Source organism: Bos grunniens, chromosome 1, assembly GCF_055505025.1.
Source record: "Bos grunniens cultivar Pamir isolate PY7600 chromosome 1, Bosgru_T2T1.0, whole genome shotgun sequence".
NCBI classification, from domain to species: domain Eukaryota; kingdom Metazoa; phylum Chordata; class Mammalia; order Artiodactyla; family Bovidae; genus Bos; species Bos grunniens.
In genome coordinates, this window is record NC_141165.1 from 152,374,644 (window position 1) to 152,402,349 (window position 27,706).

The following is a 27,706-nucleotide window of genomic DNA, read 5'->3' on the forward strand; positions in this document are numbered from 1 at the left end:
ATTCCATAAAACCAGGTCTAGGAATTTTCACTATCTTGCTTTGATGTAGTTTTGAAAACATACTAAAGATTTATTACTGGAGTCTTATGACTTTAGTTTAAGAAGCCTAACCTGAAAGAAAAATAAAATCTAGCCTATGAGAGTCTCTTTGATAAAATCAAATGAGCTTAAGAAAGTTTTCTTATGCAAATTACATATTTGGGGCTTTTGGGGGAATTAGTGGTAAAGAATCTGCTTGCCATTGCAGGAGTTGTTAAGAGACTCGAGTTTGATCCTTAAGTCAGAAAGATCTCAAGGAGGAGGGCATGGCAACCCACTCCTGTATTCATATTTGGAGAATCCTATGGACAGAGGAGCCTTGCAGGCTATGGACATAGAGTAGCAAAGAGTCAGACACAGCTGAAGCGACTTAGCACACACACATATTATGTAAATTGGCATGAATTACCAGCTCAGCATCTTCCTATGATTTGCCCATCACTGCTGCTGCTGCTAAGTCGCGTCAGTCGTGTCCGACTCTGTGCGACCCCATAGACGTCTGGCAGCCCACCAGGTTCCCCTGTCCCTGAGATTTTTCAGGCAAGAACACTGGAGTGGGTTGCCATTTCCTTCTCCAGTGCATGAAAGTGAAAAGTGAAAGTAAAGTCGCTCAGTCATGTCCGACTCTCAGCAACCCCACAGACTGCAGCCTACCAGGCTCCTCCATCCATGGGATTTTCCAGGCAAGAGTACTGGAGTGGGGTGCAGGCCCTGGGAAAAGTGATATTCAGACTGAGGACACTTGTTCCTTGATTTTCCATTAAACCTTCGATTTCTGACACCTTGTGCCTCTACAGCAACTACTTTGGTGGCCTAGGCTGTGGCTACGGCTACGGCTAAGGCAGGTGTGGCTTTGACAGGTGTCACCCAACTTGCTGAGGCAGATACTGGTCCTATTGATTTTACTGAGAAGCTTCTAGAGACATTCCAGGACTCCTGTGTTCCCTGACTCCACTTTCTGAGTTCTTCTTAGGAAATAGATATTATTTCATTTCCAGGCTATTAGGAAGGAAAGAATCCTTGAAATTTTACTGTATCATCTCAGTTGACTAATCATCTGAAATATCTTGTATTATCAAACAAAATATTTCTCCTGTTACTGTATTACAATTATTACTCTGAGTATGAGAAGAGACTCACTTCAGTCACTCAGTCGTGTCCAAATCTTTGGGATCCCATGAACTGCAGTATGCCAGGCCTCCCTGTCCATCATCAACACCCAGAGTCCACCCAAAACCATGTTCATTGTGTCGGTGATGCCATCCAACCATCTCATCCTCTGTCGTCCCCTTCTTCTCCTACCTTCAATCTTTCCAGGCATCAGGGTCTTTTCAAATGAGTCAGCTCTTTGCATCAGGTGACCAAAGTATTGCAGTTTCAGCTTCAACTTCAGTCCCTCCAATGAACACTCAGGACTGATCTCCTTTAGGATGGACTGGTTGGATCTCCTTGCAGTCCAAGGGACTCTTAAGAGTCTTCTCCAACACCACAGCTCAAAGGCATCAATTTGGCTCTCAGCTTTCTTTATAGTCCAACTCTCACATCCATATATGACTACCAGAAAAACCATAGGCTTGACTAGATGGACCTTTGTTGGCAAAGTAATGTCTCTGCTTTTTAATATGCTAGGTTTAATATGTCTAGGTTGGTCATAGCTCACGGTCATGGTCATGGTCATGGTCAATTTCATGGCTGCAATCACCATCTACAGGGATTTTGGAGCCCAGAAAAATAAAGTCAGCCGCTGTTTCCACTGTTTTCCCGTCTATTTGCCATGAAGTGATGGAACTGGATGCCATGATCTTAGTTTTCTGAATGTTGAGCTTTAAGCCAACTTTTTCACTCTCTTCTTTCACTTTCATCAAGAGGCTCTTTAGTTCTTCCTCATTTTCTGCCATAAGGGTGGTGTCATCTGCATATCTGAGGTTATTGATATTTCTCCCAGCAATCTTGATTCCAGCTTGTGCTTCCTTCAGCCCAGTGTTTCTCATGATGTACTCTGCATAGAAGTTAAATAATCAGGGTGACAATATACAGCCTTGACTTACTCCTTTTCCTATTTGAAACCAGTCTGCTGTTCCATGTCCAGTTCTAACTGTTGCTTCCTGACCTGTATACAGGTTTCTCAAGAAGCAGGTCTGGTGGTCTGGTATTCCCATCTCTTGAAGAATTTTCTACAGTTTATTGTGATCCTCACAGTCAAAGGCTTTGGCATAGTCAATAAAGCAGAAATAGATGCTTTTCTGGAACTCTTTTGCTTTTTCCATGATCCAGCATATGTTGGTAATTTGATCTCTAGTTCCTATGCCTTTTCTAAAACCAGCTTGAGCATCTGCAAGTTCATGGTTCATGTATTGCTGAAGCATGGCTTGGAGAATTTTGAGCATTACTTTACTAGCGTGTGAGATGAGTGCAATTGTGCAGTAGTTTGATCATTCTTTGGCATTGCCTTTCTTTGGCATTGGAATGAAAACTGACCTTTTCCAGTCTGTGGTCACTGTTGAGTTTTCCAAATTTGCTGGCATATTGAGTGCAGCACTTTCACAGCATCATCTTTTAGAATTTGAAATAGCTCAACTGGAATTCCATTGCCTCCACTAGCTTTGTTCATAGTGATGCTTTCTAAGGCCCACTTGACTTCACATTCCAGGATGTCTGGCTCTTAGTGACTGGGAGTGATCACACCTTCATGATTATCTAGATCGTGAAGATCTTTTTTGTACAGTGCTTCTGTGTATTCTTGCCACCTCTTCACTCATTGGAAAAGACTCTGAGTCTGGGCAAGATCGAAGGCAAAAGGAGAAGAGGGTGGCAGAGGATGAGATGGTTAGATAGCATCACCAACTCAATGGACATGAAGCTGAGCAAACTCCAGGAGCCCGTGGTGTTGGCCCAGATGGTAAAGAATCTGCCTGCAATGCAGGAGACCCAGGTTTCATCCCTGGGTCAGGAATATCCCCTGGAAAAGGAAATGGTAACCCACTCCAATATTCTTGCCTGGAGAATTCCGTGAACAGAGGAACCTAGTGGGCTACAGCCCATGCAGTCGGAAAAGAACTGGATACAACTGAGTGACTAATACTTTCACTTTCACCTTCCAGGAGATAGTGAAGGACAGGGAAGCCTGGAGTGCAGTCCATGGGATCACAAAGAGTTTGACACGACTTAGCAACTGAACAACAAACACAAAAATCCTTCATGCAGGAAAAAAAAAAAATTCCATCTTCAATAAAATCTTCTGTATTGACAACATTGCATGTTTACATGACTTTTTTTATATCTGTTGCATGCACAAGTGTAAGAGTGTTATTGTGACAAAAACATTGTCTTCCTCCATATGTTAAGAAGTTGAAACCTAAGAATAAGTTATTTCTAAATGAAACTTGCTTTTAATAAAACTGTACTCACTGCAACCATTTACACATTATCATATTAAAACAATAGCCCACAAGCTAAGATTTGAAATAATGTGTAAACTCCACAACAGTGCTCTTATACCCTGTCACCATATTCTGTGTACTCATGTGTTTGGCCATTTCCTTCTTTTATATATTTGGATATTTAGGACTATACTTCTTGGTGGTATGCTTGGACTTTCCACTTCACATTCTTTAAATTATCCTCTATGTCCCATCTCTGAGTGAGAGTAGCACAGAGTAGGTCTGCACATTATTTTTGTCAATGAGAATCTCTAGAAAGTACCACCCCATTACCACATCAGCACAGCAGGCATTAGAAATTAAATCACTGCTTTTGCAGAACAGTAGTTTTGAATTTTATATTTTCAAATTCTATGTTGAAGCTATTAAACTTATTTTTATACTGAATGCAACCTTCCTTCAGACTCTATCAGGAAACAAAATCAGAATAATATAATTTCAACATTAGTCTGTTGAAGACTCATTTTGACTTGACATTTTGTTTTGTTTAAACTTTCATTTAAAATTATAAACTTTTCCTCAAATTACTGGTAAGGGCAAAGCCATTTTAACAATATGAAATATCAATATGTTGTGTGATGCAGATATTATTAAGACTAATATAGAATTGCAAAATTAAATTTATTCTAAAAACTGGGTCATAAGATTCAATAAGAACATTTATGGTTTGCCATAAAGTACTAGAAGTCAGGTCTCACTTTCTCAGTATGAAAAATGTTTTAATTCATGTATCCTCTAGTATAATGGAGTGTTCTCAAATGGCTTTCTAAAAATATTACAGTGATGATGTTATGAAAGAAAAATCAAATAATAGTAAGAACACACAGCACCACTGATGACATTTACATGGCTCCAGCACCAAAGGTAGTGCCTGGCAGTTATAAGAAATCAAGTTCTTTTCATTTCTGGATTTTTTTAATGAATAAACAGAAAATAAATGAATCAATGAATAAGGCTGACAATTCTTTGTTAATCCTTTATGTGACTTTGAAGTTGTTTTAAAATTGAGAGTTTAATTTTAAAATAAAGAGCATGTGAAAAAAACATGGCTATTCAAATTTATATATATTTATCTTTCTCCAGAGCCTCAACACTCAAATAATTCTATTTCATCCAATTGGTATCATTCATATCCTTCCCAGGGAAACCTCGGAGGGAAAGGTGAATTCAGTAGCTGTGGGAGAGAAAAGGGTTTGTACTCCACCATCTTACCTTACCTTCCAAAGGCCATGAAAACCTGGAAGACATGTGCAAAATATCAAATCACTCTCTGATGATTCTGATGAAAGAATTGCATTATGTGTTTAAAATTGTCTAATAGAATAAGCTAAAATTACTTTTTATACCTAGATTGAAAACGTCATCAGCTATCTCATATGTTCTCGATACCCTTCTTAAGTGATACTGTGAAAGCACCGTTGCTTCAGTAGATTTCAGCCACAAATACTACCTCTCCTTTTTAGTTCACATTAAGATATAACCAGGGGCTTCCCAGGTGGCTGGTAAAGAATCTCCCTGCTAATACAGGAGATACAAGAGATGCAAGCTTGATCTCTGGGTTAGGAAGATCTCCTGGAGGAGGATATGACAATCTACTCCAGTATTCTTGTCTGAAGAATCCCATGACAGGGGATCCTGGTGGGTTGCAGTTCATGGGGTCACAAAGAGTCAGATATGACTAAGTGACTGAACATGCACAGATATAACCAACGTTGGCAAGAAAAACAAAACCCAGCTGAGTTATAAAAAGTAAATATTCAATTAAACATGAAAACTTGGAGCATACTCTCCTATAAACAAGAAATATTTCTCTGTATGCAGCAAGAACATCCAGTGGATTCCTAAGCATAACAACTATCTTATGATACAAAAGGGCCCTCTGATACTGATAAGTTAACCTATACATGCATCTTTCAGAGACAACCCAGAAAAGTAAGAGGAAACCCTAGGAACCTCACAGTGATGAAGAAGAAGATTAAAGAGAAAACAACTCCACCAGCATCATTAAACTGAGACTTTCTAATTTTCCACGTCTATTTCAATAAGATTTAATCATACTGTGCAGATGAATGCATAAAATGCCATCTATTTCTACTAATAAATAGATTAAAAGCTTTCTGGATGTCAAACCATGATAAATTAATGAAAAAATAATATATAATATAAAATAAATGCTAATGTCATAGGTAAACATCAACTGCATGAAATATGATCAAACATACATTGAATAAAATCATATTGAAAGAACGGGTGTATTAATAGTAGGAGAGAAATGTATTTGTAGTTAGTCAATTAGTCAATGCCATTAGTCAATGAAAAACATTTTGGTGTGAAAAATCCTTTGCTGTAACTGAAAACAGTTCTTAAATTTTATAGACATATAACTTCAATAACTTTCCATTTCCAACTGTCTACTGCATATCTGATTATGTACTGGAAGTTAATATTCTTCAAATGGAAATAGGGAGGAAAACCACAGTAAGGTCTTATATGTTTCATGGAGTTATATAGAGCCTTATCCACGATATTAAATATATATTTTATGTAGGTCACATCCAGTAGTCATGCACAGATGTGAGTTGAACCATAACAAAGCCTGAGTGCTGAAGAATTGATGCTTTCAAACTGTGGTGCTGGAGAAGACTCTTGAGAGTCCCTTGGACTGCAAAGAGATCAAACCAATCAAACTTAAAGGAAACCAACCCTGAATATTCATTGGAAGGACTGATAACAAAGCTGAAACTCCACAATTTTGACCACCTAATGTGAAGAGCCAACTCACTGGAAAAGACCCTGATGCTGGGAAAGATGGAAGGCAAAAGGAGAAGGGGACAAAAGGATGAGATGGTTAGATAGCATCACTGACTCAGTGAACATGAATTTGAGCAAACTGCAGCGACTAAGCCACAGCACACCAGGAGATAGTGAAGGACAAGGAAACCTGGAGTCCTTGGGATCTCAAAGAGACAAACATGACTTAAGGACTGAACACCAAATGTAGGTCACATAGAATGGATGAAAGTGTTCAAAATAGAATAGAATCTTCCCTTGATACAAGTGACTAGATCTCAAGAACCCAGGCACTGTTATCAAGAATTCATGGCTTGGGGAACTTACGTCACATAATGAAAGAAATAGAGATTCATGAGAAGCTCTATTGTAAATTAACCTGAAATATGAGGTCAACATTGTCTGTGGTTAATCCCATCTATTACTGATTTTGTATAAAACATCTTTTGCAGATGGTGACATTCAAAGTCAGGAAATTCATTTTCTGCTCCTCAGTGAAACCTTCCACTAATAACAACCATCTTAGCAGCAACTACTATGGCAGTCTGGGCTACAGGTACAATAGGCTGAAATGGAATGATAAAACTTTAAAAATAATTTAAGAATTTCTAGCAATAATGAATCTAGGTAACTATCAGTTCAGTTCAGTCCAGTTCAGTAGCTCAGTCCTGTCCGACTATTTGCAACCCCATGAATTGCAGCACACCAGGCCTCCCTGTCCATCACCAACTCCCGGAATTCACTCAAATTCACGTACACGAGTCGGTGATGCCATACAGCCATCTCATCCTCTGTCATCCCCTTCTCCTCCTGCCCCCAATCCCTCCCAGCATCAGGGTCTTTTCCAATAAGTCAACTCTTCACATGAGGTGGCCAAAGTATTGGAGTTTGAGCCTCAGCATCAGTCCTTCCAATAAACACCCAGGACTAGTCTCCTTTAGGATGGACTGGCTGGATCTCCTTGCAGTCCAGGGGACTCTCAAGAGTCTTCTCCAACACCACAATTCAAAAGCATCAATTCTTCAGTGCTCAGCCTTCTTCACAGTCCAACTCTCACATCCATACATGACCACAGGAAAAACCATAGCCTTGACTAGACGAAACTTTTTTGGCAAAGTAATGTCTCTGCTTTTTAATATTCTGTCTAGGTTGGTCATAACTTTCCTTCCAAGGAGCAAGCATCTTTTAATTTCATTGCTGCAATCACCATCCACAGTGATTTTGGAGCCTAGAACAATAAAGTCAGCCACTATTTCCACTGTTTCGCCATCTCCATTCTTCACTTCAGTGTAAGTCCTTGAGTAGGTCTGAGTGAGTTTACTATTTTGTATGCAACTTATATTTTATTTATGAACCTATTCTCTATCCATCAGTTCTAATATCTCACATGGACTATAACCACTTTATTTTATAGTTACTATTTTATTAGTTTATAATATATTTTATATTCATGTTTTATAACTATATATAAATGGTTTACAACCTTTAAAAATTATGAATCATTATATTATATACTTGCAAGTTATATATTATATACCTATAAGTTATGCAATATAATAGTTGAACAACACTTCAATTTAAAAAATTAAAAATAAAAGATCCTGTACCATGCAGTTGGTAACATTCAATCTGAGGAACAGATTCCCTCTTCTTGACTGAACCTTTCATTTCTGTCACCAAGAGTCATAATGGCAACCTCTATGGTGCTCTATCTCTGCTTACGGGCCATTCATACTACAGCACAGTATTTTTGTCCTATGAGTTGTATTTAGGTCCTTCCTGAGTAGCTTGATCCACTGCATTCCTCTTGTGTTCTGTAACTCAACCTCCTGTCACATCAGACAGCTTCACTTCTGACTACTGGGGAAAAAGTAACACAGATTCAACATGCACCATTTTGATTAACCAAAACCAAAAGAGTGTCTTTAAATTTATAGAAAAATATTATTTTTATCTTGTATGTGCATGTGTGTTAGTCACTCAGTTGTACCCAACTCTTTGCGACCCCAAGGACTGTAAGCTCCTCTGTCCATGGGATTCTCTAGTCAAGAATACTAGAATGATTAGCCATTCTCTTCTCCAGGAGAACTTTCTAACCCAGGGATCAAACTCTGGTATCCTACATTGGCAGGCAGTCTTTACCATCTGAGCCACTAGGGAAGTCCTACTTTTATCTTGTATTAAAATTATTTTTTCATCAATATTATATTTGTATTAATTTCCACTCCATCACTTCCCCCTTTTTAAATGTATATGTGTGTGCAGCATGGTGTCTCAGTGGGTAAAAGAATCTACCTGCAATGTAGGAGACACAAGAGACATGGGTTTGATTCCTGGGTCAGGGAGATCCCCTGGGGAAGAGCATGGCAACCCACTCCAGTATTCTTACCTGGAGAATTCCATGGACAGACGAGCCTCAAGGGCTACAGTCCATAGAGTTGCAAAGAGTCAGGCACGATTGAAGCAATGAGTCCAAGTGTGAGCATGAGTCCAAGTATGTGAAAGAGAGGAAAAGAGACAGAGAAGAATAGAGACATGGGAGAAAAACAGGGAAAAGAGCCAAAGGACAAACACTGACCTGGGATGTCTCCTAAGGTTTTGATGTCCTGGAAAACTCAAAGATCTGAGCATCAGTTCTTTTTATCTAAGGCCACGTGTATCCAGGCTTCATGTGATTCAGCAGCCACTGCTTTATCTGATGTTGCTACTGATTTACATTCATATGCTAAATTTTAAATGAAACTTTTGCTCACCAAAATAATCCTTTTTCCTATCACCACATTTAAAACCCTTGCCTTTGTCTATTTCTTTATACCTTAGTTTTGGCTGAATTGCAGTAAACTGTTTTCCGAAAAGAAATAACTTGCTCTTCTCACCTCACATGCTTCTATTTATCCTCTACATGTCATTCACAAAATAGTTCACAAAGCACCCTGTGTCTGATGGCTACTGACTCATTGCCTGAAGGTTGATGTTCAAATTCTTCAGGAAGCATCTGCCCATGGTTCACCATCTCAGCTGGACAGTCTTCAATGCACTGAATAACTGCCTCTCTCTTATACTGCTGCTCCACAGTTTTGTGGTTCCACAGTTTCCCTTTGAAATACCAAAAATGAATGTGCCCACTTATTCTGTTGTTTTTTTTGTTTGTTTGTTTTCTTAAGAAGACTAATGACATTGGGAAATGATTAAAAAAAAAAAAAACACAAACAAAAATAAGATTTTATGAAATACGTCAGACAAGCAAAAGATGATTTTGATTAAATAGACTTTTCTTTACATTTTTTTAAGAAATTAATATATTTTACCCCAAAACTGTTTAGGCATCATTATATATGAAAAGTAAATACTATCATTGCAATTTTAATTGACTAACATAGATGTCAAGCATCATTTTGAAACCTGAAAATCAGTCATAATTATTTGAAGAAATGTGAAATGTTTCAATAATGTCAGAGATACATTTGACCCATTGAAGAAAATAATGATCATTTTTCAATTTCAAAAGAAAAAAGCCATTTTTTTCTTTTTTCTGAAAGTGTGGCTAACATCCTTCTGCCGTTTCTAGCATTTCATGGATGGGAAAGCAAGTGACAAAAGGAGACACTGGAACAGTTGCTGTTGTTCAGTCACTAAGTCATGTCTTTCTCTGTGACACTGTGGATTGCAGCATGACAGATTCCTGGGTCGTCCACTATCTCCTAGAGTTTGCATAAATTCATTTCTGAGTCAGTGATTCTATCTAACCATCTCACCCTCTTGTGCCCTCTTCTCCTTTTGTTGGTCAAACTTTCCCATCATCAGAGTCTTTTCCAGTGAGTTAACTCTTCATATCAGGTGGCCAAAGTATTGGAGCTTCAGTTTCAGCAACAGTCCTTCCAATGAACATTCAGGATTGACATCCTCTAGGATTAACTGTTTTGTTCTCTTTGGAGTTAAGACACTCCGAAGAGCTTCTCCAGCACCACAGTTGCAAAGCATCAGTAATATAATGTCTTAAAAATGGTCGACACATAGTTGTTAACAAATAATAACAGCTGAGTGGTTGAAAAGGCTGAAAATCTATTTCCCTCAGAGGTTCCATATAATTTAAATTAGAAAGAACTTTCCATTAACCTGCAGCTAAACAGAGGTAGATAAACACTTACCAAAATATCAGGAATCTCATTTTAGGTTAGTCTTTGTTTGGGTTAAGCCAGTCAGATTTTTCCTAATAGCCTAGGGCCAAAAAAAAAAAAAAAATCCCTATGGTGAAATATTAATACAATATCATTCTGAATACTCTAAAATTTTTTATCAAATGTTGAGTTCATGGAATGCTATCAGTTCAGTTCAGTCTCTCAGTCGTGTCCGACTCTTTGCGACTCCATGAATCACAGCACGCCAGGCCTCCCTGTGCATCACCAACTCCCGGAGTCCACAGAAACTCATGTCCATCGAATCAGTGATGCCATCCAGCCATCTCATCCTCTGTCGTCCCCTTCTCCTCCTGCCCCCAATCCCTCCCAGCATCAGAGTCTTTTCCAATGAGTCAACTCTTCCCATGAGGTGGCCAAAGTATTGGAGTTTCAGCTTCAGCATCAGTCCTTCAAATGAACATCCAGGACTGATCTCCTTTAGAATGGACTGGTTGGATCTCCTTGCAGTCTAAGGGACTCTCAAGAGTCTTCTCCAACACCACAGTTCAAAAGCATCAATTCTTCGGCACTCAGCTTTCTTCACAGTCCAACTCTCACATTCATACATGACCACTGGAAAAACCAGACTTGACTAGATGGACCTTTGTTGGCAAAGTAATGTCTCTGCTTTTGAATATGCTATCTAGGTTGGTCATAGCTTTCCTTCCAAGGAGGAACTGTCTTTTAATTTCATGGCTGCAATCACCATCTGCAGGGATTTTGGAGCCCCCAAAATAAAGTCTGACACTGTTTCCACTGTTTCCCTATCTATTTCCCAGGAAGTGATGGGACCAGATGCCATGATCTTTGTTTTCTGAATGTTGAGTTTTAAGCCAACTTTTTCACTCTCGTCTTTCACTGTCATCAAGAGGCTTTTGAGTTCCTCTTCACTTTCTGTCATAAGGGTGGTGTCATCTGCATATCTGAGGTTATTGGTATTTCTCCCGGCAATCTTGATTCCAGCTTGTGCTTCTTCCAGTCCAGCGTTTCCAATGATGTACTCTGCATATAAGTTAAATAAGCAGGGTGACAATATACAGTCTTGACATACTGTGAAATGCTATAAGACAACACAAAAGAGTCAGCCAACAGCATAAGGAAATCAGAAGGGAAGCCATAATTTGGGCTTTGAAATAAGAAATTCAAAAACTGTCATAATTAATTCATACAAGAAACAACATAAAATTTCAAAATTTGTGGTACATTGAACAAAGTTACCAAAGAATCCATTTTAAATACTAGATCTTAAAGAAAAAAAAAGCAAATGCATGCTCTTAAGAACTCAATAGACTAGCTACTGGAAATCTGAGTTAGTAAACTAAAAGAGAGTTGATGAAACCTATTCAACTAAATTAAAGACAGAAAACTTGTGATATTAAATACAGAAGAGTGTATAAAGGACATGTCAAACCTCACAGAACAGTAAAACTTTCATGTAACTGATATTTGGCAGAAGAGGAAAAGATAAAGCAGAAGCCATTTTTTAAAAGAAAGCAATGCATAACTTTACAAAACCAATGAACAATACCACTTCACATATTCTAAAAGCTCTGCACTACCAAGAGGGAAAAATACAATTAAAATCATAAAATAAAAATCACACAATAAAATCACATAACCCAAGAGCTGAAAGTTAAACACAAAGCCAAAATCAGCATAGTTAGAGAAATAGACATATTACCCATAAAATGTATCAGTAATTAAAGAATCCTCATCAGAAACAAAGGAAGTGAGGATATTTTAAGAAAGGGTGGATTACAAATAACTATTTATAATTTCATGCAGTCAAAAGTATCTTACAAAAAAATAAAAATAGAAGTCTCTTAACCAATAAATAGTAAGACAGTTTATTTTTATCAAGTATTAATTGCAAAAAGCAAAACAGTTGTTTAGGCAGAAAGGAAAAGATCCAAACAAAAACATAGACACAAACAAAAGTAAAACTAATAGAAAAATAAATACTGATTGTGCACAAATAATAATAATGATTTCTTTCGAGATTTAAATATATAGAAAATGAGATTCATGACAAGTATACTATAAAAAACTACATATAAAAATAATTGACTCTAAAGCCCTAGACTTGTTGTTGTTCAGTTGTTCAGTCATGTCCGACTCCTGGAGACCCCATGGACTGCAGCACGCCAGGCTTCCCTGTCCTTCACCATCTCCCAGAGCTTGCTCAGACTCATGTCCATTGAGTCAGTGATAGCATCAAACCATCTCACCCTCTGTCATCCCCTTCTCCTCCTGCCTTCAATCTTTCCCAGCATCAAGGTCTTTTCTAATGAGTCAGCTCTTAGCATCAGTTGGCCAAAGATTGGAGCTTCAGCGTCAGCCCTTCCAATGAATATTCAGGATTGATTTCCTTTAGGATTGACTGGTTTGATCTCCTTGCAGTCCAAGGGACTCTCAAGAGTCTTATATTTCAAAAGAAAGTTAATATGTCAATAAAGCTGAAAAAGAAGAAAAATGCAAAGTGCATTGAGAAGCAGCAAAAAAACTGCAGGTAAAAAGATGGAAATTTGGAAAATTATTTGGTGGGCTCTTTCATAACACAGAAATTCCAATTATAGGCATAAATCAAAAAAGTATGCTTATTTTGATAGATAAATTGAGTTCAGTTCAGTCGCTCAGTCATGTCCAACTCCTTGCGACCCCATGAATTGCAGCACGCCAGGCCTACCTGTCCATCATCATCTCCCAGAGTTCACTCAGACTCACGTCCATTGAGTCGGTGATGCCATCCAGCCATCTCATCCTCTGTCGTCCCCTTTTCCTCCCACCCCCCAACCCCTCCCAACATCAGAGTTTTTTCCAATGAGTCAACTGTTTGCATGAGCTGGCCAAAGTACAGGAGTTTCCGATTTAGCATCATTCCTTCCAAAGAACACCCAGGGCTGATCTCCTTTAGAATGGACTGGTTGGATCTCCTTGCAGTCCAAGGGATTCTCAAGAGTCTTCTTCAACACCACAGTTCAAAAGCATCAATTCTTCGGCACTCAGCTTTCTTCACAGTCCAACTCTCACATCCATACATGACCACTGGAAAAACCATAGCCTTGACTAGACGAACCTTTGTTGGCAAAGTAACGTTTCTGCTTTTCAACATGCTATCTAGGTTGGTCATAACCTTTCTTCCAAGGAGTAAGCATCTTTTAATTTCATGGATGCGATCACTATCTGCAGTGATTTTGGAGCCCCCAAAAATAAAGTCTGACACTGTTTCCACTGTTTCCCCATCTATTTCCCAGGAAGTGATGGGACCAGATGCCATGATCTTTGTTTTCTGAATGTTGAGCTTTAAGCCAACTTTTTCACTCTCCACTTTCACTTTCATCAAGAGGCTTTTTAGTTCCTCTTCACTTTCTGCCATAACAGTGGTGTCATCTGCATATCTGAGGTTATTGATATTTCTCCCAGCAATCTTGATTCCTGCTTGTGCTTCCTTCAGCCCATCATTTCTCATGATGTACTCTGCATAGAAGTTAAATAAGCAGGGTGAAAATTTACAGCCTTGATGTACTCCTTTTCCTATTTGGAACCAGTCTGTTGTTCCATGTCCAGTTCTAACTGTTGCTTCCTGACCTGCATATAGGTTTCTCAAGAGGCAGGTCAGGTGTTCTGGTATTCCCATCTCTTTCAGAATTTTCCACAGTTTATTGTGATCCACACAGTGAAAGGCTTTGGCATAGTCAATAAAGCAGAAATAGATGTTTTTCTGGAATGCTCTTGCTTTTTCCATGATCCAGTGGATGTTGGCAATTTGATCTCTGGTTCCTCTGCCTTTTCTAAAACCAGCTTGAACATCTGGAAGTTCATGGTTCACGTATTGCTGAAGCCTGGCTTGGAGAATTTTGAGTGTTACTTTACTAGCGTGTGAGATGAGTGCAATTGTGTGGTAGTTTGAGCATTCTTTGGCATTGCCTTTCTTTGGGATTGGAATGAAAACTGAAGGCCAGGCAAATCTTTTCTGTAAAGAGTGTGTGTGTGCATACTAAGTTGCTTCAGTAGTGCCTGACTCTCTGTGGCCCACCAGGCTCCTCTGTTCATGAAATTCTCCAGGCAAGAATACTGGAGTGGGTTGCTTTCCCCTCCAGAGGATCTTTCCCACTCAGGGATTGAACCCGAGTCTCTCTCATCTCCTGCTTTGGCAGGCAGGTTCTTTACCACTAGTACCACTCAAAAATATTTCAGATTTTGTGGGCTATTTGATCTATATCTCCATTATTCAACTCTGCCACTGCAGCAAGAAAACAGCCACAGACCCGACATAAACGAATGGATATGGATACTTTCCAATAAAACATTACCAAAGCAGATGGTGATCAGACTTTGTGGATCCATGGGTTAGATTATTATTTAGCAGAACGTGTTCTTTCCCCTCTCACATCTGAGGTTATCTGCCAATATCACTCAGTCTGGCTTTACGATGAACAAAATGTATTTTCCTGACCCTTGCCATTGGGTTTAACCATGCTATTTACATTGGCAGTGTGCTGTCATAGGCATGCCTTGAACATAGGCATACGAACACATGGCTGAACTTTCTTCATGCTCTACCTTTTTCCCTGGGGAAGATGTCCCGAGAATCTGTGAGTCCAAGGAGAATGAAGAAGGAATGCAGAAGCCTTGAAATCAACACACAATTTGAGCCAAATCCACATGATGTTGGCCAAATCCCAGCCAATCTACAAACACAGTATGTTTGTATGTTTAGTCACTAAGTCATGTGTGATTCTTTTGTGACCCCATGGACTGTAGCTCACCTGGCTCCTCTGTCCATGGGGCTTCCCAGCAAGAGTACTGGAATGGGTTGCCAGTTCCTTCTCCAGGGGATCTTCTTGACCCAGAAATCAAAATCATGTCTCTTGCATTGGCAGGCAGATTCTTTACTACTGAGCCACTAGGGAAACCGTAAAAACACACTAATAAGACATAAATGTCAATGTTATATGATTCTAAGATTTGAGGGATTTTTTAAAGCAAATTATCACAGCAATAATTAGCAAGTCTTAGACTCATGCATAAATGTACCAAGAGACGTGTACAAGATTGTCTGTAGCAGCACTGTTTGTAAAAAGTTGTTAAAAATTCAAAACAATATAAATGAACATCAAGAGTAGAGATAAAGGAATTGTGGTATATTTGCACATTGACATTTTATACAGCAGAGAGAATTAACACAGAAACAAAATGTATGCATAAAGAAAAAAGATTATGTGAATCAAAAGCAGTCAGATTGAAAGTCTTATTTGTGTGATTCCATTTGCATAAGTTTCAAAAATTGGCAAAATGAATTCATGGTTTTAGATATCAGGAATGGTTACACTTAGGGGCTGGTACTGAATGAAAAGGGGTATAAGGACAGTCATTGGAGATATTAGTGTTGTATGATTTTTAACTGCTGATTAAACAGCTATGCTTTCAATATTCATTGAGTTCTACCCTTATGATTTATGTTATGAATCTGGATGTTATAAAATATACATGATTAGAGGTTTTCTTATTAAAGAGCATAAAATGAGTTGTCAGTCCATGGAAAATAGCAGTATTTTGTAGAAAACATCATCTAGTAGACAAGCCACAGTTTCCTCTGAGAACAGATGGAGAACTTAACAGAATTCTGGCATCATACAATTTCCCTTTCAAGGTGCCCCCTCACCCCTTAAAGACAATATAAAATTTCAGATTGTATAATGTATAATTATATATAATTATAATATAAAATAATTGTATTATTTAAATATTGTAAATTATAATAAATGTTAGATATTTTAGTAAATATAAACATTTCAAGAAATCCACATTTGGGTAGAACAAATATTGAAATAAAACAGCTTACAGGAATGCTTGTGTGTGGCATCTCAAGTAATTTGGTAATATTTATCAACTGACCAAACCTAGAGTGAGAAAAGGCTTTGAAATAAGCAAATCTTCTTTTTTAAAAAAAGAACAGACTACTACTTGGTATAGATTTACAGAAAAATTTAGCAGAAGGTAAGAGAGTTCCCATTTATACCCTTATATACCTACCTTCAGCATATGGTGCTATTAATGTATTGCATCAGTGTAATACATTTGTTAGAATTGGGGAGCCAATATTGATACACAATTATTAACTAAAGACTGTAGTGTACTAGGGTACATTGTGTTGTACATTCTGTGAGTTTTGACAAGTGTATAATAATATGTATTCACCATTACTGTATTATGTAATAGCTTCACTGTCCTAAAAATCCCAGTGCTCTACCTATTCATCTGTCTTTCGTTACCCTCACCACTGGCAATCACTGATCTATTTATTAGCTCCATAGTTTTGCCTTTTTCAGAATGCCATATAGTTGACTCATGCAGTACATGGTCTGTACAGATTGTCTTCGTAATATGCATTTAATGTTCCCCTATGTCCTCTCATGGCTTGATATCTCATTTCATTTTATTGCTGAATAATATCCACTGTATGGATGTGATAATATCCATTGTATGGATGTAGTAAAATTTGTTTATCCGTTCACCTATTAAAGGGCTTCTTGGTTGTTTATGTGTCTTACCATTGTAATTAAAGCCACTGTAAACATCCATGTGCAGGTTTTTGAGTGGACATATGTTTTAAAACCCTTTGAGTAAATACCAAGGAATATAATTGCTAGGTTGCATGACACGAGTATGTTTAGTTTTACAAGAAAACGCCAAACTGTCTTCCAAAGTAGCTGTACCATTTTGCAGTCCCACCAGCAATGAATGAGACTTCCTGGTGCTTCACATTCCTGCCAGAATTTGGCGGCGTCAGTATTTTGGATTTTGCCCATTATAATAGGTGTGTAGTAGTTGTATTAATAATTCTAACATTGTAGCAAAGTAAATTTGGTTATGAAGCCTCCTTCATTTCACCTTATGAACCAAAAGGCTCCTAAAGTTATATAGTGAGAATTTATGTGAAATATGTGATAAACACTGCTTCTGGTTTTCCCCACCCAATACTGAAGGTGTGTAAAAGGTCCTATGCACATGGCCACGTTCAACCCAAGGCATCACTTCCGTGTTTTCTCAACTGACCCACCTGCTCCTGACACTATGAGCTTCTGAAGCAATTACCACAGTGGCCTGGGTTACGGCAATGGCCACCTGGGCTGTGGCTCTGACTGTGGCTTTGGAGGGTCTGGATACAGCTGCTGCCATCCATCTTGCTATGGAAGATTCTGGTTCTGTGGCTTCTACTGAGGAGCATCTATTGCTATTCAAATGATTGGACTCCTCCTCTTGTGATTCACCGAGTCTCTTCCAGGGATCTTCATATTGGTTTCTAGTCTCTCTTCAGATAAAGGCCAATCAATCTTAGCCTAAAGTAATGGTAGGCTGGGTAGAGTCTGGGCTCAGTTTGTCATGTTTCACCTTGGTTGATTAAAATCGTCTCGACTATGTTATGACTTGCAGAAGTTTTTTAAGCTATGTTTACATTTTACATCTATGTACATTTTAATTCATGAGTAGAGAAATTCAGGGCATCCCTGGTGGCTCAGATGGTAAAGAATCTGCCTGCAATGCAGGAGACCTGGGCTCAATCCCTAGGTTGGTAAGATCCCCTGGAGAAGGGAATGGCAACCCACTCCAGTCTTCTTGCCTGAAAAATCCCTTGGACAGAGGAACCTGGTGGGCTACAGTCCATGGAGTCACAAAGAATCGGACACGACTGAGCAACTTTTGCTATCACTAGAGAAATTTAACTTCATTTAAAAATCAGCATCTTCATTGCCACTATTGCTTTATTTTCATTTACTTTTCTTCATCCCCATTAGTTTTAGGTGATTAGGACTGAAGACACTGTGTTATTTGTATTCCCAAAATGATGAATAGTCAAATGATATGATCATCATTTTTCTTAGGTAACAATAATGTAGTTGTGCACATTCTTGGGTATCTACAGCCACTACTATTATCAATATCTTGATTACACTGAAACTTTATCATCATAAGCTGAAATAGTAGCTAATAATTATCTTAATTATTTAATAATATTTTTTCCAATGGTAATCAAATTTTCCCTGATGCTGTTCTGTATCTCTGTTGTTAGCGTTTTCCTGACACTGCATTTTTGGATTGACAATTCAATGCTGTGCTTCTGTGTGAACTGATTTGTTTTTCCCACTTCAAATATTACTCCACTAAGTCTGCCTTTCCCACAAATCCAACATTAGAAGTAATTCTATTTGATGAGATTTCAGTAAAATACAGCCTTTAAATGAAATTCATTTTTTAAGTTTGAATTTCATAATATTTCAAAATTTCACATAAAATAAGAATATATCAAAATGATTTCAGTCCTTTTTTTCTGAAAAGATGAATAGCAGCAGTCTCTCTGTCTCATCAAATCAACAATGAGATGGTTCAGTTCAGTTCAGTCACTCAGTCGTGTCCGACTCTTTGTGACCCCATGGACTGCAGCACACCAGGCCTCCCTGTCCATCACCAACTCCAGGAGTTTACTCAGACTCATATCCATTGAGTTGGTGATATCATCCAACCATCTTAACCTCTGTCATCCCCTTCTCCTGCCTTCAATATTTCCCAGCATCAGGGTCTCTTCAAATGAATTAGTTCTTTGCATCAGGTGGCCCAAGTATTGGAGTTTCAGCTTCAGTATTAGCCTTTTCAATGAATATTCAGGACTAATCTCCTTTAGGATTGACTGGTTAGATACATGCACCTATAAAAACACATTGAATGTAGTATTAACAGGGTCCAGTGGATAACTGGTCTTATAATCCATGGAATTTTCAAGGCCAGAATACTGGAGTGGGCAGCCCTTCCCTTCTCCAGGGGATCTTCCCAACCCAGGGATCAAACCCAGGTCTCCCACATTGCAGATGGATTCTTTACCAGCTGACCCACAAGGGAAGCCCAAGAATACTAGAGTGAGTAACCTATCCCTTCTCCAGCACATCTTCCTGACCCAGGGATCAAACTGGCGTCTCCTGCATTGCATGTGGATTCTTTACCAAATGAGCTATGAGGGGAGCCCTTACAATCCCCACTTGAAGGCAATAAGGCTGCTTGATTGGGGACCCTATTTTCACCAGAAGGCGTTATCAAGCAGACATGAGTATTAAACTTTTACTCTACCCACTAGCAACAAGAAGCAGTGTGAGTTAGCATTTCACTTTTACCAGGGTGGTTTCAGTGAGTCCAAAAGGAAGTGAAACAGACATGTACACCCAGCCCTTGCTACCTCACTAGTGAACTGCTTGCTTTAAAAAAAGAGAGAATTGAAATAGTATCCAAGTCTTATAATATCAAAAATATTCAGACTACAAAGTCATGCATCACACTAGTAATCAGAAAAAAAAATTACAGTCTGAGTGGGAAAAGGCAAACAAAAGAACATCAGGATCAATATAGATATTTGAATTATCTGAGAAAGATTTTAATGCAACCATTATAAAATTGCTTTAGGAAGTAATTATAAGATATCTTGAAACAAATGAAAAAGTAGAAAATCTTAGGAAACAAACATTTTTAAAAGAATCAAAAGAAAATTTTAGAACTGAAAAAATACAATCACCAAAATAAAAATAAGCACTGAGTTTAATAGTAGAGTGGAGATGACAGATGAGAGAATCAGTGAACTTGAGAACAGGCCAATAGAATTTACTCAACAGGGAGAAAAGAGACCAAATAAACTATTCAAAACAGAGCATTGTGGACTTGCTCTCATAAGGAAGTTAAATTCTACCCCTAGTGAATTAAATAATATAAAGAAAAGATATATAAGTAACAAATTGCTTGGTTGAATTGATAAACTCACCTAGACACAAAAATGATAAAAACCTAAATGTTAATGGGAAATTCTATCTATATGAATTTATAGAACAAAAAGTCTACCTGTGAATAAATAGGCACACTCTCCATCATAAGCAAGCATTAGCAAAGTATAATACAGAAGAAATGTTTGCATTAAATTTTTTAATCAAAAAAGATAATTATCAATTTTGGGCTTCATTAAATTTTCCCATTCAAAAATATGTACTCATGCATAAAGTATTTAAAATTCTACATTATCTATTTCACAGTTAGATAAAAATAAACACCCCCAAATATATGATAGAAGAACTTTTCATGAAAATTAATCACAAGCTCTAAACAAAAACAGAATGAGTAAGAGCTTTCTAAATACACTAAGAATTGTTTATTAAAGGCCCCTGATTTGGCTGTGGGAATCCTGACATAATTGTAAATTATTCTCCTTTATGAAAAATTCTCTTTCCAGCAAAGAGTAGATTCAAAAATTTTTAAAAGCAAATTTGTAGGAAACAAGGTCTGAACTTGCTGTGGCTTACCCTGTCTTCTACTATATGGTAATATACAAAAGCCTGTTTGCACATGGTGAAAATTTTGAACTCAGAAAACTGATTCTTACCTTAACTAAAACTACCATTCACCAGAATGAGCCACTACAGCAACCCAGCTGGTGGCCCGGACTGTGGCTTTGATGCCCTGGGTTCTGGATTAGGCTCTGGCTTCGTGTTGTTGTTGTTCAGCCTCTTCATCATGTCCAACTCTTTGCGACCCCATGAACTGCAGCATGCCAGGCTTCCCAGTCCTTCACCATCGCCAAGAGCTTGCTCAAACTCATGTCCATTGAGTTGGTGATACCATCCAACCATCTTGTCCTCTGTTGTCCCCTTCTCCTCCCACCTTCAATCTTTCCCAGTATCAAATGGCCAAAGTATTGAAGCTTCAGTTTCAGTATCAGTCCTTCCAATGAGTATTCAGAGTTGATTTCCTTTAGAATTGACTGGTTTGATCTCCTTGCTGTCCAATGAACTCTCAAGAATCTTCTCCAACACCACACTTCAAAAGCATCAATCCTTTGACACTCGCCCTTCTTTATGGTCCAACACTCACATCCATACATGACTACTGGAAAAAACCATAGCTTTGACTAGATGGACCTTTGTAGGCAAAGTAAAAGTAAAGCTTTTTAATAGGCTGTCTAGGTTTGTTATAGCTTTTCTTCTAAGGAGCAAGTGTCTTTTAATTTCATGGCTGCAGTCACTGTTTCCAGTGATTTTGGAGCCCAGGAAAATGCAGTCTGTCACTGTTTCCATTGTTTCTCTGTCTATTTACAATTAAGTAAACCAGTCCATTCTGAAGGAGATCAGCCCTGGGATTTCTTTGGAAGGAATGATGCTAAAGCTGAAACTCTAGTACTTTGGCCACCTCGTGCGAAGAGTTGACTCACTGGAAAAGACTCTGATGCTGGGAGGGATTGGGGGCAGGAGAAGGGGACGACAGAGGATGAGATAGCTGGATGGCATTACTGACTCAATGGACTTGCATCTGGGTGAACTCCAGGAGTTGGTGATGGACAGGGAGGCCTGGAGTGCTGCGATTCATGGGGTCAGACACAACTAAGCAACTGAACTGAACTGAACTGAATGAGACCTGATGCCATGATCTTCTTTTTTTGAATGTTGAGTTTTAAGCCAGCTTTTTCACTCTCCTCTTTCCCCTTTATCAAGGAACTTTTTAGTTCCTCTTCACTTGCTGCCATAAGGTGGTGTCACCAGCATATCTGTGGTTATTGATATTTCTCCTGGCAATCTTGGGAGAAGGAAATGGCAACCCACTCCAGTATTCTTGCCTAGAGAATCCCATGGACAAAGGAGCCTGGTGGGCTGCTGTCCATAGGATCACACAGAGTCAGACACGACTGAAGCGACTTAGCATGCGTGCATGCTGGCAATCTTGTTTCCAGCTTTGCTTCATTCAGCCCAGCATTTAGCATAATGTCCTCTTCATAAAAGTTGAATAAGCAGAACGACAATATACAGCCTTGACGCAACCTCTTTCCCAATTTTGAACCAGTCTGTTGTTCCGTGTCAGGCTGTGGCGATGTGGGTATAAATACAACTGCTGCCACCTACCTCACTGTAGCAGGTACTGGACTTGAGATTCCAGTGAAAAACTCCTATGACCACTCACACTATTGATCTCCTCCATCTATGCTTTTTTTTTTTTTTTTTTCCCCTCTACTTTTTCACTGCAGCTGCTAAGTCACTTCAGTCGTGTCCGACTCTGTGCGACCCCATAGACTGCAGCCCACCAGGCTCTGCCGTCCCTGGGATTCTCCAGGCAAAAACACTGGAGTGGGTCGACATTTCCTTCTCCAATGCATGAAAGTGAAAAGTGAAAGGGAAATCGCTCAGTCAGGTCCGACTCTTCAAGACCCACGGACTGCAGCCTACCAGGCTCCTCCATCCATGGGATTTTACAGGCCAGAGTATTGGAGTGGGTTTCCATTGATCTCCTATTCCCTCTTTCAAAAATGGAAACTGCATCCTAGGCTACTTGAAAAAAAAAAATAAAACAAAACCCTCAACAAAATTATATAGTCTTGATCTAATATGTTTCTACTAAGTTGACCCAAATCCTTTGGAATATCTCAGTTTATAGTAACTCTAAACTTTGATATCATGTTGTCATTACACTTCATGTGTTTACTATAATATCTCTATGTCATTTTCAATAAATCCTGTATCTGATGGTAAACAGTACTGTTTTTAATTTATTCTCATTTATTTCTATCTTATGTGTGGATACCATGTGTGTTCAATTGTGAGTATAAGAAAGAGAGGAAGAAAGAATAAAAAGCAGGAAGGGAGGAATGGAGGGACAAAGGAGGAGGGAGGGAGGGAAACATAGAGGGACAGAAGTCATTACATAGATTTTCTCCTACAGGGATTATGTCTAAGAGATATGAGCAGTCTGCTGTTCTTTCTTTCTGAACCCATAAAAACCTGTGCATTCTAAGTTCCTATAAATCTGTGTAATCAAGTGGCCTGAAGCCTCTGTATGTATAATCCACAACCTACCAAGCTAAAGTCTGAGCTTCGTATTTTGTGTTATTATTTTCCCAGTGCAGCTAAATAACTTGATTCTCATGGGGACATTCTGTTACCCTCTTTTTTACTGTCTCTTTTTGGCACCAAGCAGACTACACCTGTATGCTGATGTTACTTGTCTTTTCTACCTACATTTTTGGCTTTTCTTCTTTAGGTCATCAGTTGAAGTGTCCAGATCACATTCACTTAACTACTTCCTGTCCAGATGTGATTTACTAACCAAGGGTCAATTTTATTATAAACAGTGTTGCTTTTTATGTTGTTGACAGTTATCACTTTATCAGGTTACCAGGAGAATAAAACCAGCTGATTAAACATAATTGTGATGTATCCAGGAAAAGGGGTTTGTACCTTATTTTTCCTTTACACCTCAGTAGTTCACAAAGAGTTAAATTAGTATCTCACACACAAAAAAAGAATAACTAAAAACAATCAATAGTATATAAAAAGTTGTTCAGCTATAGGTGTCAGGAAAGTAAAAAGTGAATTCAGTGTACACCTGCCAGAACAGCTAAAAGGAAAAGATAGGTACTATGACCTGTCGGTAAAACTTTGGACCATCAGCTTGTAGAATTATCAAAAGACAAAACTACTTTGGAAAGCTCTTTAATAGATTATTTACAAAAACTGAACAATTTCATACTTTATAAAAGTGCAATTCCAATAATAAATGGAGAAATATATCAAATTTAATGACAGAAAACTCAAATTTTGTGATGTGAATTCTTGCTAAATGCTAGAGATTTTTAAATTAGTTGCTTTGGGGAAGGTCAAAGTTGGCTTGGTCACTCCATAAATTATATAGAAAGACAAAGGACAAGAAGAGCTAAGAAAATGTTTTAGAAGGGTAAAATTACAAGAATTAAAAGGTCACACTACTTCTAGAGATTAACTGAATGGACAAGAGGAATCCTGGGTCCAGAGAGGAAAGTTAGATCTCATGCCTGTACTTGAATATCAACTGAGTCTTCATCAATATGTAAATTTTGGACAGAGGATTTTGACAACTGTGTGACATACAAAGTCATAAAGTTGTACATCCACCCAAGAGATTTAATTCATAAATAAGCAAATGGCAAATTACATAGTTCATTGCTAAACTCACCCAGACTAAGGCAGGAATATTGAATAAAAGCAGTTTAAGGTGAAAGAAGAGATGCCATTAAAGCAACAAAAGAACTTACAAGCAGCCATTCTTTTGAATAATCACTGAAATCTCATATCTAGGGGAAACTGTTACTTGCTCCTTGAAAAACAGACAATTTGACAGTGTTTTTAAACATTTCATTAATGTCTCCATGAATCCACATACCAACATAGGATATTCACAAATTCTAACCACACATTTTATTGTAAGATGCAAAATTTAACACAAAAATAATAATTATTAAGGGTATGCAAAAAATGAGCTTCCCACACAAATTTGTCATAGACCTGAAACTAACAAAAACATTGTAAGTAGGGCACTGCAAATATAGCTAGACTGCTTGCTAAAATCACCTACTTTGTGAGCATTCTGACATAACATCAAAGAATTTTTAGGAGGGTTTATTTCTGCCTAGTAAACTATAGAATCTGAAAATTTAAAAACAAATTATAGTTTGAAGTTGAGGAACCTGATTCCTCCAGCTCCTATTTTCTCTTTCAAGATTATTTCAAGAGTAATCTTGAGAGTCTCAGGTTATTGATATTTCTCCTGGCAATCTTGATTCTAGCTTGTGTTTCTTCCAGTCCAGCATTTCTCATGATGTACTCTGGGGAGAGGGTGGGGAGATGTGGGAGAATGGCATTGAAACATGTATAATATCATGTATGAAACGAGTTGCCAGTCCAGGTTTGATGCACGGTACTGGATGCTTGGGGCTGGTGCACTGGGACGACCCAGAGGGAGGGTAGGGGAGGGAGGAGGGAGGAGGGTTTAGGATGGGGAACGTGGGTATACCTGTGGCAGATTCATTTCGATATTTGGCAAAACTAATACAATATTGTAAATTAAAAAAAAAAAAAAAAAGAGTCACTTAAAAAAAGAAAAAAAAAAAAGAAGTTAAATAAGCAGGGTGACAATATACAGCCTTGACGAACTCCTTTTCCTATTTGGAACCAGTCTGTTGTTCCATGTCCAGTTCTAACTGTTGCTTCCTGACCTGCATACAAATTTCTCAAGAGGCAGATCAGGTGGTCTGGTATTCCCATCTCTTTCAGAATTTTCCACAGTTTATTGTGATCCACACAGTCAAAGGCTTTGGCATAGTCAATAAAGCAGAAATAGATGTTTTTCTGGAACTCTCTTGCTTTTTCTATGATCCAGCGGATGTTGACAATTTGATCTCTGGTTCCTCTGCCTTTTCTAAAACCAGCTTGAACATCAGGAAGTTCACGGTTCACAACAACCCAGCAATCCCACTGCTGGGCATACACCCCAGAATTGAAAGAGACACATGTGCCCCAATGTTTGTTACAGCACTGTTTACCATAGCTAGGACATGGAAACAGACTGGTTCCAAATTGGGAAAGGGGTATGTCAAGGCTGTATTGTGTCACCGTGCTTATTTAACTTATATGCAGAGTATGTCATGCAAAATGCTGGACTGGATGAAGCACAAGCTGAAATCATTATTCCAGCTAGGAGAAATATCAATAACCTCACATATGCAGATATGCCATCATACTTATGGCAGAAAGTAAAGAAGAAGAGCCTCTTGATGAAAGTGAAAGAGGAGAGTGAAAATGTTGGCTTAAAACTCAACATTCAGAAAACTAAGATAATGGCATCACTTCCTGGCAAATAGATGGGGAAATAATGGAAACAGTGACAGACTTTATTTTCTTGGGCTCCAATATCACTGCAGATGGTGACTGAAGCCATGAAATTAAAAGACTCTTGGTCCTCTGAAGAACAGTTATGACCAACCTAGAAAGTATATTAAAAAACAGAGACATTACTTTGCCAACAAAGGTCTGTCTAGTCAAAGCTATGGTTTTTCCAGCTGTCATGTATGGATGTGAGCTCTGGACTATAAAGAAACCTGAGAGCTGAAGAATTGATGCACTTGAACTGTGGTGTTGGAGAAGACTCTTGAGAGTCCCTTGGACTGCAAGGAGATCCAACCAGTCCATCCTAAACGAAATCAGTCTTTGGAAGGACTGATGCTGAAGCTGAAACTCCAATACTTTGGCCACCTGATGTGAAGAACAGACTCATTTGAAAAGGCCCTGATGTTAGGAAAGATTGAAGATGGGAGGAGAAGGAGACGACAGAGGATGAGATGCTGAATGTCATCACCGACTCAATGGACATGAGTTTGAGTAGCTTCCTGGAGTGGGTGATGAACAGGAAAATCTGGCACGCTGCAGTCCATGGGGCTGCAGGGTCAGACACAACTGAGCGACTGAACTGAACTGAACTGGAAGCAACCAGTTCTTGACAGAAGTGACGTCTGTCAGCAGACACATGGATAAGGAAGTTGTGACACATATACACAATGGAATATTACTCAGCTACATGCATTTGAGTCAGTTCTAATGAGGTGGATGAACCTAGAGCCTGTTATACAGAGTGAAGTAAGTCAGAAAGGGAAACACAAATGCTGTATATTAATGCATGTATATGGAATTTAGAAAGATGGTAATGATAGTCTTACACGTAGGGCAGTGAAAGAGACACAGATGTAAAGAACAGACTTTTGGACTCTGTGGGAGAAGGCGAGGGTGGGATGATTTGAGAGAATAGCACTGAAGCATGTATGTTTCCATATGTAAAATAGATGTCTAGGGCAGGTTTGATGCACGAAGTGGGGCACCCAAAGTCATTGCTCTGGGGTGACCCAGAGGGATAGGGTTGGGAGGGAGGTGGGAAGGAGTTCAGGATAGGGGGAAACACATACCTGTGATTGATTCATGTTGAAGTATGGCAAAAACCATCACAATATTGTAAAGTAATTATCCTCCAATTAAAAATAATTAATTATTTTTTTAAAAAAAGAAACTGGCTTGAGTCTTAGGGATTCTACTCTACCGAGTGTCTCCTTTTTCTCAACATCCATTGATGGATCTATGCTAATTTCACACTGAAGGAAGAAAAAAATCAGATTTTTTTCTTGTCTTATAGATGGTTCTGACAATATCTTGGCACACCTAAAAGTGGGTGGCTGCAGTACAATATCCCTAATCAGCCATGGCCCTAGAGAACAGTGGTGAAAGAAAATTCACAGTTGTTTCCTACCTCCTGAGAAACAATAACACCCAGATTTAACTTAAGTCTATGTACAGGACATGCTATGTACAGAGACAATATCCTTTTAGAAAAAATAAATATTCATGCAGCCTATCAAATTTGAGCCTCAAAGAGGTCTAC